The sequence below is a fragment of the Myotis yumanensis genome, unplaced genomic scaffold, assembly GCF_028538775.1.
Source record: "Myotis yumanensis isolate MYYU_CA2020_CCGP unplaced genomic scaffold, mMyoYum1.0.hap1 SCAF_5, whole genome shotgun sequence".
In the NCBI taxonomy this organism is placed as follows: domain Eukaryota; kingdom Metazoa; phylum Chordata; class Mammalia; order Chiroptera; family Vespertilionidae; genus Myotis; species Myotis yumanensis.
Genome location: NW_027223756.1, coordinates 73,901,949 through 73,914,908, shown reverse-complemented (window position 1 = coordinate 73,914,908; position 12,960 = coordinate 73,901,949). Strand labels below are relative to the sequence as shown.

The 12,960-nt window shown below is 50.3% G+C and overlaps 1 long non-coding RNA gene across 1 annotated transcript; it reads right to left on the bottom strand.

The window, feature by feature from the left end:
- Positions 1 to 464: 464 nt before the first annotated feature.
- LOC139010706 (uncharacterized) lies at positions 465 to 2,883 on the bottom strand. The gene is made up of 2 exons (XR_011471560.1): positions 1,153 to 2,883; positions 465 to 1,066 (listed from the first exon to the last, which is right to left on the bottom strand). It is a non-coding gene; the product is annotated as an uncharacterized lncRNA (long non-coding RNA).
- Between the last annotated feature and the right edge of the window lie 10,077 nt (positions 2,884 to 12,960).

Here is a 12,960-nt window from a genome sequence, read left to right as displayed (position 1 = left end):
CTTTTGAGAAAGCCCTTTGTGGTTCCTGGAGGTTTACTTTTTGAGCTTATGCAACGCAATGCAGCATGACCCAGGTCTTCTTTTTTTTGCGCGCGGAGGGGGGGGGGGGGAGGTGTGTGTTAACATTTGCATTTTAAGACAAAAGAGAAGGTTAAGAAAATGAGCAGGTGAACCGATTGAGAATTGCCGACACCTCCTTTCTGACCTGGAACATTCCTTGCTCCCAGGAGGGCCTGCTTTCTTTCCAGGCCATCTAAATTTGGCGCAGATCTCTCCAGGCCTCTGGCAGACCGCATTCCGTGGCCCAGGACAGCACACACTGGCTCCCGGAAAGCCCATCCGAAGTCCTTTCTCCTATTCTATGTCCACACTGGAGATGCAGTTAAAGATTACATCTCCGTATCCTAAAACTGAAGTCAAATGGAGCAAGGCTTGGCAAAAACACCCAAAGAAAGAATTGTCAATTGGAAGGAAAAAAAATCTTTATTAGGTATCATCATTCTCATAATTGTTATTATTGACATACTCATCACCCTGAATCAGCCAGCCAAGCCTCCAACACACAGGCTCCAGCACAGCCCTCAGCTGCTGTTGACTCATGGGGTTCTGAAACCACCCACAGTATAGAGGAGGAAGGGCGGCTCCATCTGTCCCAGGGAGAATGCTTTGCAGCTGCCCCCAGAGAACTCCATTCTCAGGTTGGAACAAGGGGTGGGGGTGTTATGTAAGTTCAATCGAGGGAAGGAGAAAATTTATTTCCCTGTGGAGACAGTATCGATGGATGGATGGGTGTGTGTGGTTAAATGCTTTTCTGTAAATATTAGCAAGAGGTATGGTTATGCGGAAAAAATGTATGTATGTATGTATGTGTGTGTGTATATGAGCATATGCCTGCTGAGAAATTACCCCTCTCCCAAACATTTCTCTGGCTAAGGGTCCTCATGCGTCCACAGTTAACTGTCCCCACCTTTTACACCCCTTTGGTGACAGAATTGATAGAGGAATTTACCTTTGTCTCTGATCAGTTTTCTTTCTGCTTAAACAGAGATCTGGGCCTGGGCCATCGCTGGCAGGGAAAGAAGAATATTACCATTTTTTTTTTTTTACTTTGATATATTACTGAATCCATCTTAAAGTATCTGGTACAATCACCTTGAGAAACATGAGCTCCCATCCTCATGAGGACCATAATGATGGTACCATGTGTGAGCCGGTGCGGGCCTTCTTACTGCCTCCGACATGTTCTACATTAAACAAATCGTATATGTCCCCCTTCACTTAAATCGTAGGATGTAATTAGAGGGGCTCAAATAGGTAGGGAAAAAGATGGTGCCGAGAGTTACATAAATGCTCTGGAAAAGCAGAGCTCTTTAAGTCTCTTACATAAATATCGCAGACAAATAGGCCCCAAATGTAGAAGAAGGGAAGAAGCCAGGACTGACCTTCACTCCAAAACCTCTATTTGGAAATCACAAAAGGGGCCTTGGAATTACACAGGGGGCAGAGTGGTACATTCATCTCGGCCATTTTCGGCCATGAAAGCCCCACATAAAAACACATTGTGTAATGAGACCTGGTGAGCACAGGACAATCCCCACACACATTAAAGCTTTCTGAAAGCAAGAGTTTACATAAGTAATAAAGAGACGCCCCTCCCATGGCAGATTACCGGCAGCAGGACCCTGGCCATCTTGTCCATGGTGCCTGCGGTTTCAGCTCTCAGGGAGAAGTGTGTTAGGCTTCCAACTAAAAGGGACATTACTTGAGCAGGCACATCAGCAAAGGGTGCAGCCATGTCTGATGGAATTATGGGCAAGCAATTATGGAGACGAGGCTCACTAATGTGGACAACTGAGGGGCAAGCGGTTGGTCATCAGAGGCCAGCAGCCTCTCAGCGAGGAGGGAGGGGAGAGGCCAGGGAAGGTACACCCCAAGGAGGCACTGTTTGGAGGGAGGTCTATTTTGCAGGCAGTTCCAGTGCCTCGTAGGACAACCCTGGCTAAGGTTCAGGGGCCAGTGCAGCTGCCTCTCTTCTGCCCTCCAGCTAAGCTCGCCTTCTGGGGCTTGAGGAACAGCCCGCACCTACAGTCTGCATGATGTGAACCGCAGCCTTCCCCGCAGGGGTGAGCAGTTTGTGGCACCTTTCTGCAGGCCCAGAGAAGGTTCTGGAAATATCTAGGTGGGGTCCGGCACACTTAACCTCACCAGACACCCTCTTAGGAGGGCAAAGGAAGAACATCAGAAATATTAATTACATGATGATTGGCACATAGTAGGTACTCAATAAATATTTGGGAGGAAATGAGGCTAGGATATCCTTGAATACTAATTTATTTAGTGGGTTAGACTGAGGCTCTGGAAAGGAAAGAGCTCCTCAGTAAGCTACAACTGAGCCTCTTCGGCCTTGATTACTGTGTAAGTAATCAAACTAAAGTCCTAAGCATCCTTATGGCCTTGGCCTTGCAAAGACAGGCCTCTGCTCCTAAGGGCAAGGGGCGGGGGGAGGGGGGAGGAAGCGATGCAGCAGGCTTCCTGGGTAGGAAGATCCAGCTCTTGGCCTCCTTTCTCCGCAGGGACCTGCCCCTCCTCCATGTTCTCCACCAGAAAATTAATGAGTTTAGGTCTTGCCGCCTTCCACCACAGCTTGGGGGTCACCACAGAGCAGGGGATGGGGTGGGGTTGTGTGAAGGGGGTCCCTAGGACCAGCTGCTGCTCTAGGTCCAGCGATGGGAAGGTCCCATTTGGGAAGCCGGTTCTTCAGGATGAAGGAGGGTTGACCCTTTGCATTCCCTGATGCTTTCTTTGAAAACAGTCTTTCCTCAGAGCCTCACTTGTACACATTCTGTTTTTCCTTCCGTTAGGATTTTAAAAGGAATGCCTGCCCCCCCCCCCCCCCCCCCCCCCCCCGTACGTGTAGGTTACTGCGCCTCTCCCTTCCTTCGCATCTCTTGGATCTCTGCCTAAAACTGCAATTACAGCCACAAGGAGGAAGTGAGATGCTCCCGAGAGCCCTGGCCATGCTTTCAGCCCTGATGGAGCCTTGGACCCACCAGGAATTCGTTCCTTCTTCCCCATACATCCCAATGACTTCCTTAAGCTAGCCAGGTGCCCACAGCTCTACAGCAAAAGGTGACAAACATCTCCCTCCTCCCTTCCAACGGGCTCCCTCCCTCCCCCCCAGGTCTCAAGCAGAACACAATATAGCCGCAGTCCAAGCCCTGGCACAGTCGGCCAGTCTTCTGGATGCCAGATTATTTTTAAAAGGAGCAAACCAAAAGCTAAGCCCGGAACAAAAACACAGCCACGGAGAAAAGGGTCCACCCGCGTACAATGCACCCCAAGCCTAGAGAAAAATATGCACACAGAAGCACTCCGCAATGCGCTCACAAGGCACCCCGCCTCCCCCCACCCCCACCCCCCTTCGGTGCTTGCACAAATCTGCGCTGGTCACAGAAGCAGCTACGGTTTCTCTCCCCGAGTCCGTTCGCATCTCTCAGCCCCGGTCTGTCACACATCACACACCTCCCCGCGCCAAGGGCTCCTGCCGCCGGGAGCCCGGGACCCCTCCAGCCTGAATCCGCAGCGCTGGGCTCTGCGGAGGGCGCCTCGGCTCGGTGGCTCCTTCCTTGGCGGGTCCTCACGGACCACGGCGCTCAGCCGGCCCCATTCTTGGCATTCACCGCGTGCCTTAATTGTATGGACATTTAAATCAAGGTCCGCTGTGAACACGGAGAGAGAGGCCTTTCTCCTGAGGAAGGCGAGGAGGGAGGAAAGGTGGAAGAAATAAAAGGGGGTGGGAAAGAAGATGGAATGGAAAAAAAAAACACACCACACACACACAAAAAAACCAAACAGGGAAAAAGAAGTAAAAAGCGGCGCTGGTGCGTGCGCACTGACAGCGGGGAGAGGGGTGGGGGTGGGGGAGCGCCGGGAGGAAGGACCACAGCATCCTCTCCACCGCAGCTCCCCCAGTCACTCAGACAATGAGATAACGGCGACGTCTTCCAAAGGCTCTTTGTTCTCCCCCATCCTTTCGGATCCAGGCTTTTTCCTGCAAAGCGGAGGGGGTGGAGGGTGTGAGTGGAAGTGGGAGGCGAAGGGGTGCCTCCCCCGTGTTAATTACCCGGACTCCCCTCGCCCCTTCCCCGCGCCTCGCCTCCCCTGCAGCTCCAGACAATGAAAAAAACATCAACCCCACCTCGCCCCAGCGCGGCCAACCCTACCCACCCATCTCGCCGTCGGCTTGGCCTAAGAAACGGAGGGGGTTAGGAGGGTCAAGACCAGAGCAGGGGGACCAGGAGGGCAGCGGGGGCGCGACTGCGGCTGCCCGGGCCGGGTCACCACCGCCGCCCTTACCTCGCCGGCCGAGTCCAGGCGTAGCCGGGCCGGGCGTGCCGCTGAGTGAGCCGCCGTGGTCCGCGGCAGGGATCCGGGAACCAGCCTTCCAGAATCCGCTTGCTGCAGTCATCTCTCAGGTCCCAAGTGGTGGAGGGGAAAAAGGAGAGAGGGAGGGAGGAAGAGAGAGAGAGAGGGAGAGAGAGAGAGAGAGAGAGAGAGAGAAGAAGAAGAAGAAGAAGAAGAAGAAGAAGAAGAAAAGAAAAAAACCCATAAGAGCGAGGCCCATCTGGCCCCTCATCAGCTTTGTCAAGTCTTGCATACGCTAAAATGCTAATGACCTAGATAGCTCATGCAAAATGCAGCAGGGAGGGAGGAGGGAGGGAGGTGGGAGGGAGGAAGGGAAAGAGTGGGGGGGGGCAGAGCTAGGGAGGAGACGGAGGGGGAGAGAGAGAGAGAGAGAGAGAGAGAGAGAGAGAGAATATATATGTCTTCGAAACACCCCGGCCCCTCTCCCCACCCCATCCCAAACTGTCATCGGGTTTTACCAGGTAAGGGGCGGGCGTGGATTTAAAAGGTCACTCGCGTCTAATGCGGCGGTCTCCCTGAATCCAAAAAGGGAGAGGGCCGCAGGAAGAGAGTCCCCGAAGCCAAAGGGATAATAAGATATTATGCGAAGCCCCCTCCCTCCCTGCCCCCCTCCACCTCTCCACTCTGTTTACACACAAATCCAAACGCCTCCTTCTGTGTGCACATGGACAGATCACATTTTCATCAATTCCTCAGCCGCCTATGACAGCCGCCCGTATTCACATCCCCAGCAAGACTCATATTGTGAACTCGAAGAGGGGTTTTACCCTCCCGACCCCTCTTCTTCTCGCAGTCCCCTTTAACTGGCCCTTCCCCTCGCCCCACTATTGCCCCAGCCCTCCAGACAACGTCTCGGGCTCCCACTTTTCCCTAAACCTTCTGGTCCCCAGTTTCTCCTCCAACACTCAGACCTCCACAAGGTGAGGCAGGGGAGCGGGAAAGCGAAGCGAAGTCTATCTGATCTCCCACAACCCAGCTTCCTTTCCCAGAAAAAAAACAAACCCAACGCCTCCCCAACACGGACACTGCCCCGGCACACCGGAAGGATAGACACAATTCAATGTGAATACCCTCAGAGGTCGGCGCGGGCGGGCGCCCTGGGCGTCGGAGATCTCGCGAATTCCCGAGCCAGCGCTCTCGCGCATCCCTTCTCGCCGAGCTCCGAGTGCTTTGTCCGGGGGTACCACTCCAGGTCTTTCCCTTGTTGTTCTTCTCTCTTCACAGACTGGTTGCAGTCCGCAGCGTGTCAGCCCCGCCGAACGAAAGGCAGCAGATCTACTGGAATAAAAGGGACCGAGAGAATAGACAGACAGATGACAGAGGGAGGGATGCAGAGCGGAAGGCACATCTAGGGAGCGGCAGCCGGAGCCCCTTCCCGGGGGAAGGGGCGGGCGGCGGGAAGGCGCGCCCGTTCGCTCCACCTAGCAGGAGGAAATGATAACCGTGATAAGGAGCATCATGATGATGATCATAAGCATGATAAAAAAAAAAAATCCAAATCTCCCTTTGGTGACCAGAGCTGGCGGGCAGGAGGGACTGCACCGCTGGCGGCGGCGGCCGCGGGGGGAAGGAGAGGAGCGCAGGAGCAAAGGTTGTGGCGGCAGTACCCTCAGATGAATAATAATAACGCGCAGCGCAAGTTGCGGTTCAGCCTGGAAACCCAGCCCTCTGCGTGAACTCGCGTCGAGTGGGGATTGCAGGGGATGGGGAAGAAGGGGGGGAGGGGAGAGGAAAGGAGGGAGGGGAAGGAGGGGGAGAGAGGGACAGAGAATTTGGAGCCTTTTCATTGATCCTTACCAAGCCCTCATCGCGTCCGCCGTCCTCTTTGGGTGCGGCCGATCTCCTTTAAAAAAAAAAATTATTATTCCTTTAACGGATTATTCAGCTAAAAGAAGCCACATCTGCTGACTGTACCGAAAACAAGAGGATTAGGAGCCGGTCCACAGAGCCCGGCCCGCAACCCCCCACCCCCTCTCTGCACCAGCACACGTCATTCTCACTGCCCCCGGGTACCTCCCTCTCCTTCTCGCTCGGGGAGAGCTGTGCCAAAGAAAATGCGGATCTGGGGAAAGTGAGAAGTGGGAGCGCTCGGAAGAGCGGGAAAGCCAAAGCTGGAGGCGGCGATGTGCACCCCCACACTCACATGCGCTTCCGTTTACCCGTTTCTATCCTGGGAGAAGGGGGAGCTTTCTCCGTGCCCACACGCGCCACACTCGCAGGGGTCCGTGCCCTGAGCCCCCTAACTTAAACCCGGCAGCACCAGTTCCAGGCAGACTCCCCCACGGGACCTGGGGCGTCAAACTACCCCTGGGCCCACCGCCCCTTTCTCCTCCTTCCCCTTTTTCCGCACCGGGAGCTGCGGCACCGCGGCTGGTCCATTCCCTGTCTCTCCCACTTTTGCAAATGGAGTGGGGGGTAAGGGGGGGGGACTCAGGGCACCCGCACGCCTTCTGCTTCTGGACCCCAAGGTTTCCGCGGCGCGGGCGAGGCCGGGGTGGAGGTGGTGAGGGGACGATGCGGTGGATGCGGTTGACATCACTGCGGAGAGCGCGCGGCTGTCCCGCCGCTCCGAGCGCCTTTGCATCTCCTCACCTCCACCGCCCCCCCCCCCTCTCCGCCCCAAGCAGGCGTCTGGGCAGGACAGCGGCGGGGGGTGGGAAGAAGGGTAGGTGGAAGCGGGGTAAAGCAGTCCCATCCCCCGCACCCCTGCAGTCAAGGTGAATGTGAAGGAGAGTGGGCGCGCGTGCCCGCGTCTCTGGATGCGTGCGCGTGCCCCTCCCGGCTCCCCCATCCCAGCCCTCGGCGCCCCGCCGGCCGCCCGGGCCAGATGGACGCTGGAGATTAGAGGCACAAAGTGCGTCTCCACGTCCGGCCGCCACCCGTCCCGCGTACATTGAGATTCACTTCGGGAAAGCGCCTTTTGTTGTGGAGGTTTTGGCGGTGTGGTGTGTTTTTCCGGGAGCACGGAGTTAGGTAGGCCTTAAGGAAGCCCTCAGAATGAATCTGCCCATAAGAACAAAACCCTAGGGCGCCCCCGGCCTCGACCCCCGCTTAAAAACCCAGCGCCAGGCAGGAGAAATCTGCGGTATTTCCGAAGACTCCGTTCAGTAGCTGCGGGAGTCAACCCCAGTCCCGGAGATTTCCGCCCGCGCAGGGCCCATCGCTGCTTTTCCTACTCCAGATTTTCTTCTTTGATGACTGGGGGGGAGGGGGGGGGTGTCTTAAGTGTTTCTTGAGCTGCGCTAGATTCAGAGCAACGAGAGATGGAGAGGAAGACAAGCCCCTGACAGCTGAAAGCTGGTGCTCAAATCAGACGGCCGGTGCGCGGCGGCCAAAGCGATCCTGCGGGGGTCGCCGCAGGTGCGCGCCCACCCGCGGGGCCGTCCGAATGCATGGTGACCCTGGGCGCTGCCCGGCTCGCTTCAAGGCCGTTTCGCTTCTTGTCAATTGTTGGGTATTTGTCCCAATAAAAGAATGACAGCGATTTCAAAACCTCTTAGCACTAGCTTTTTGCCTCCAACAAAGTACCACGGAAAGCTTTAAAAATAAGCAGTTTTTGTAAATTCGAAGTAGCGGAGAGCTTTGGTTTAAATTGAGGGAGAAGTAGAGAGAGAGAGAGACCGAGAGAGGAGAAGAAACGAACATAAAACATCCTTGCCATGCATTTTTAATTTCTGAAGACTGCAGTTAGTTGGAAAGAGCCATCATCTGGGCCTTTTTTTTTTTTTTTTTTTTTTTTTTTTCCGGGGGAAAACTTAACATTCTGATAACGTTCCCCTCAAACTAAAATACCTTTCTGGTGGAAAAACGACATGGGCGGTCGCTTAGCTCAAGACTTCCACCATGTTGATAAGGGTTTTAGATGTAGGACTGTTTGTGTTCTTAGTCACTAAAGATTCCTGAAGCAGACCTTTCCGGAACCCTTTGGACTTGGAGGGATGGGGCTGCGACCAGAGTTTCAGGTTGTCTTGACCGAAGGGCGTCAGGACATACCGCTGCTGCCCTCTCCTTGGTTTTTCTTCAAGGCCTGGTTTTGTGTGGCTGGAGGACGGTTTCATAGCAGTCCTCCAGGCTGTTGCTGCAATGCAGGCTATTTGCTCTCTCATCTTGCGGCATGGGGGGAGGGGAGCCGGCGATGGTTTTGTAACAGGCTCTGCAGGCCTGAGTGGGAACGCCTTAAATGATGAGCCCCGGGTTAAAAAAGAAAAGGGGAGTTGGGGGGGGGGGGGGAGAGAAAGCAGCTGATGCTGAATTAATAGTTAGAGAAGACCCCTGGGGCTTTCTCCTACGAGGGGGTCAGGAGTCCTTTCCCCTCCCCCAGTCACAGATTTCATATCTGTTTTTAAACAGTCAGATCAGATGCTGGGGCATTTGTGATGGCTTCTTAAAACCTAAACCCTGGGGCTTAAGAGCTGTCTATACTCCTGATCAAACTCACCCCAAATACTAACACGTTAAGAAATTACATTCTAAAACCTCCCCAAATCCGATTGACTGGGCTGTTTGGGGCCCATATGGCTGGACAGCTGTGCTGCTCCACGTGAAAAGACACCATTGCCCCTCGGATGGTATAAAGCGGGGGTTCCCCAGAGAGCTCAGACATGACCTAAGTATTAGCTTAGCCTAGGGTGAAGACTGAGTTAAATCCCTTCCTTCTTGGAGGTTAAAATAAAGGCAACAACAAAAATCAAAAGAGGTGTACTTTTGAATTCATTGTAAATTGCATGCCTCCCGGCTGGTCCCACCAGAGGAAGGAAGGAACATAGGAGAAATAAACTCTCTTCGACTTACCGCAAGCTTGATGCGAGGCAAACTGAAGACGCAGGAGATTGGAAAGAAATATATTATTTGCCAAGTGTACCATGTGTCGGTGACATTTGTGGTTCCCTGTTCAGAGAAGCAGGGTTCTGACCTCAGCTGATGCCTCAGTGTTAACCATAAAGAAAGGCCATCAGAGCGCAATTTCCATGGTGAGAAGATGAAACCTTGCTTTAAAAAGAAAAGCCCATTATGAAATGCAGCCGGATTTAATTTTTAATACGATGGCGGATCCTCTAACGCATTCCTTGCTGGTGTTTGCATTCAGGAGGAGGGATTCATTATGTGGCAGAAATCGAAATAACCGAACACTCTGCAGAGCTTTTAAACGTGCTCCTAGTTTTTTAAAGGTGTCCCAAATAGAATATTCTATCACCTTCAAGTAGTGGTGGCCGGGAAAACGGAATACAAAACTCTGTTTCTACTGAAGTGTTCAGGCTAGATAAGAACCAGGCTTGATCTTACTTATCTTTTGTGCATAAGCATACAGCATGCTCCATACCCCAGTTTTTATCTGGCTTTAACAAATATTTTAAAGTAAGAAAAAAAAAGGGGGGAGTAAGGGGGGGCCCTTACAAATCAATATGGAACATGAAATGGGGGAAATATATACTGTTTAGAAAGGTAGATTCATAAGCTCTTAGTCCAAAGTCAATCAACACCGTTTTGGAGAATTATTTCAATAGTGAAACTACCTCCTTCAAAAAGCTTAAAATTAGCAGATACTGCCGTGTTCCTTTAATGTCAGTTTCCGTCTTTGGAAACAGCTACAGACAGTTCTGCAGTTACTGTGGCTTTCAGAGAAAAAATAAAAATGAAACAGTTTTGGAGATAATATTTGAATGGCATAACTAATGATGGAACCCCAGAGATCATTTTTTTTTCTTGAATAGAAGAGGAAAACAAGGCCTAGAGAGCAGGAACATTTCCTTCCTGAATTATGTGGATGGTTTGTAGCAAATTCAGCGGGAAAGTTAAGAACAAATCCAGTTCTCTTCATTTCTTGCCTGTTTATATTTCTCACATCATATTTGAACTTAAAGTTTCCTTATAATTTTGGTAAGTAAAAGAAATAGCCAACCGGTCCTAGCAAGTACGTTTAATGTGTAGCTTGGGTTTAATTTTGAAAATCAAGTTGTTGTTTTTTTTTTTAAATTTAAGTTTCTCTAGTGCTAGTGATATTTCAGAACAAATTTAGGGAAATACACACTGCCAGTCTCTTGTGGCCTCAGAGGGATGGGCAAGAGCCGCACAGAAGTTTCAGAGCCTTTGGTTAAGCGAATCCAGGGCCACAACATGCCTAGAAAATAAGCACATTAAAGCTAGAGTGAGAGATTTTGAAGAAGGACCCCAGACAGGGGAGGTCTGGGAAATAGCATCCTTTCATAATCATTTGGGGGGAAGGATGAGGCATGTGACAGGAGTCTCTGACACATATCCAGTTTATCAGGTGGCAGCTACCAAGTCAATTTGTTTTGTTTCTGTATTATTTAATACATTATTCATATTGTACAAAAAAGGAATCTAAAAAAAAACACCCCGAAAGTAATTAAACAGTGGCATGATGAAGGTGACTGTGTGACCTTGGGCAAGTAAGTCACTCTCTGTTCTTGTTTCATATCCTTTTCTTCAACATGAGGTGCTTGGAGTGATGACTTCTAACGTTCCTTTTAACACAAATAGGGTATGATTCTACTGTTTAAAAAAAATCCACATGTTCCTGAGTCTGGAAGATAGTGTCTCCTTTTTAGAATCTATCTGGCAGACACTTTTTGAGGCCTGTAAAGTTGAACACAGAAAGCTTAGAGAAAAGCAGTGTGTGTGTGTGTGTGTGTGTGTGTGTTTAAATGGCATTCATCTGAAAGTACAGCCCCTCCTGATTCTTGATTTACTCTCTAGGTCAGTTAAAGGTCCCTATATGAGGAGAAAGCATTTTCTATCCCCCTCCGAATGCCTCATCACAAGGTAACTGTCTGCCGCTTGTCCCCTCACTTAAGCAGATCCAACCTGAGCCCTGAAGCAGATTTAAAAGCCCTCCTCTTTAGCTCCATCCTGACCTAGATTGCAGGAGGATGAAGACTAAGGATTCATTTGCAATGCTTATGATGGGCATCTACCGAAGGCTTCTCAGAAAGAAACCCTGTTCCCCTTCTCCTCTGATAGCACCACAAGTAAATCTTCCTGTTCAATTGGTACATAGGACATGAAGCTTTTCCTAATGAATTACCTGCCCCAGGAAGAAGATCTGCAACTTGCCAGTGCTTCAGGCAATTTTTAGCATGTGTCAGATTGTGTTTGTGTTGGAGAAGTTGGAGTGTGTGTGTGTGTGTGTGTGTGTGTGTGTTTTCCGGTGCAGGCAAACTGTTTTTCCCCCCTGTCTTTATGCAGAGACATACAGTTCCACATACCTTACAAAGAAAAAGCCTGGTTTGTGTTTAAGAGTCTGATGGGATCATGCAAAACAGTGTTCATGTGCATAAAGGATGAGACCCCGGTTGGGATAAAATGTTCGTATTCATATACCAGATACTGTTTTAATGCGAACCGAACAAGGCTTCGTTTGAGTTTCATTTAGAGGCAGCTACCATGTACAACACAGTACGAAACCAGTGCATTACACTCGAAAAAATGGTCTGACTAATAAGGAGCGACCGATTGGTGTGTTCATTAAATATACAGATTTGAAGCAGAATTAGTAGAAATTGCTAAAATGGAAATCTTGTCAATCATAAACGAGTCAGCTGACAAGTCGGAGGGAAAACCCCCCAAATGTGATTCATATATTGTAGGATTGTGTCTGAGGATGATTTAAATAAATTTGGACATTAGGTGATGACAAGATGAAAATGAAAAATAGCATCCAATTGGGCAAAAGGCTGTAGTAGGCCTGGGGGGGAGTGTGAAAATGAAAGTGAGGGGGGAAAAGGAAGAACGAGAGGGTCATTTGGAGGATAGCTTGTTTGTAATGAATGAATGAATAGATGAAATCTAGAATATTTATTTCCCAGTAGCCGACACTCAGGAGACATTCAACTATTGTTCATAAAAGAAAATCAGTGTCCCTTCTGTGTTGAGCAGCATCAAACAGATTCTCTGCATATATAACTCTGCTGGGAGGCCAAAATGTCGTCAGCTCCAAGTACAGTTCGGGGAATATCGGCTTATTTTCAATCTTTAATTTCAAAAATGCCACAAACCGGTATTTAAACACACTGTATGTAAAACGAAGGGGGGCAGTCCGTACCAGCCAGCTATGTGCCAGGCAAGGGGCTATTTAGGCATTTTTCATATATTACCTAAAATCTCACAATCTGCCAACTCGGTTCCACAGAAGAGGTGAGCAGTTAAGTGACTTCCTCAAGGGCATAAGCTGGAGTTGGAATCCAGTTGTGATCGGCACCAAAGACTCTGCTTTCCCCATCACCACTCCATACTGCGGGCTTCCCAGAAGGAACAAGGATAATGTTACATAACGTAAAGCTGATGTAAAAAATTAAAAATGGCCAGCGTTTGTCCTGCCCCCCGGTACCAAGTTGAAGCAAAGCATCATGACACTGACAGAGTAGATGAGAAACACCACTTAAGATCATTTTTTCCTGCTAAAGTCTGTTGTACACTATGCAAATATGATTGCAAAAGTGGAACATTATCAACACTTTAATGCTAGTTATCTTTCAAAGATGATACTTAGAGTAATCAACATAAACTTAGTATACT